This window comes from Sinocyclocheilus grahami, unplaced genomic scaffold (assembly GCF_001515645.1).
Source record: "Sinocyclocheilus grahami isolate Dianchi unplaced genomic scaffold, SAMN03320097.WGS_v1.1 scaffold219.1, whole genome shotgun sequence".
Lineage (NCBI taxonomy): Eukaryota > Metazoa > Chordata > Actinopteri > Cypriniformes > Cyprinidae > Sinocyclocheilus > Sinocyclocheilus grahami.
This window is the reverse complement of record NW_015505398.1, coordinates 1,422,199-1,423,118: the sequence shown is the minus strand read 5'-3', so window position 1 is coordinate 1,423,118 and position 920 is coordinate 1,422,199.

Genomic DNA, 920 nt, shown 5'->3' with positions numbered 1-920 from the left:
TGTAAATGAACCTAACAAGGAGTGAAAGCGCCGGCTTTGATTGACATTTGAGGGAATTTGGGTGTGTTTTTCTGCTTGGCTGCAAGCTGGACTCATCCTCTCAGGCAGAGCTAATCATGGGACAGCCTGTTCTAACTGTGCACTTTTCCTCATTCTCTCTGAGTCACAGGCTTTTTGCAATACAGAAAATGTCACATATTTTGAACCCTTGTTATAACTATGCTGTTGAAATCATGCATGCGGATGGAATGAGATGTGTGAGACAAACTGAACAAAATTACAAGGAACTGAAATCTTTTATAAAACACATTCTCTGAAACTCATCATTATATTGTTGTAATGATGGAGTTTCAGGGAAAGGGTTTTATTAAACACATCACCTCGGTTTTCCATTTCTTTTAATTCTCTTAAATTTGTCTAACATCTCATTCCTGGTACTACGTTTACATAGACTTGGAATGCTAAAGTAATTTCAGAAAGAATAGCTCAAATACACAAATCTGCCATTGTTTTCTTGTAATATAATATGTAGTATCTTGTAATATCTTGTATGTGAACAGTGTAAATGTCTCTTAGGCATATAATCATAATTATGTATTTGTTTTACAACCAGAAATAGTAGTATGTTTATCATAATATTCTTCAGTGATTGAATGTTACAATAACTTACTAACATAGATTCTTGTTAAGCAATTTATATTTAATTTTTGACTTTCATTTAGTTGATTTTAACTCAATTTTCTTCATCTGTAGTTCGAACTGGTTGAAAAATTCCAGTGATTTATATATATATATATATATATATATATATATATATATATATATATATATATATATATATTTTATATATATATATTTTTGATTAATTAACATTGTTATTTTCTTTCAGGGACCTTTAGTCTTCACAGCAATTGTTTTTA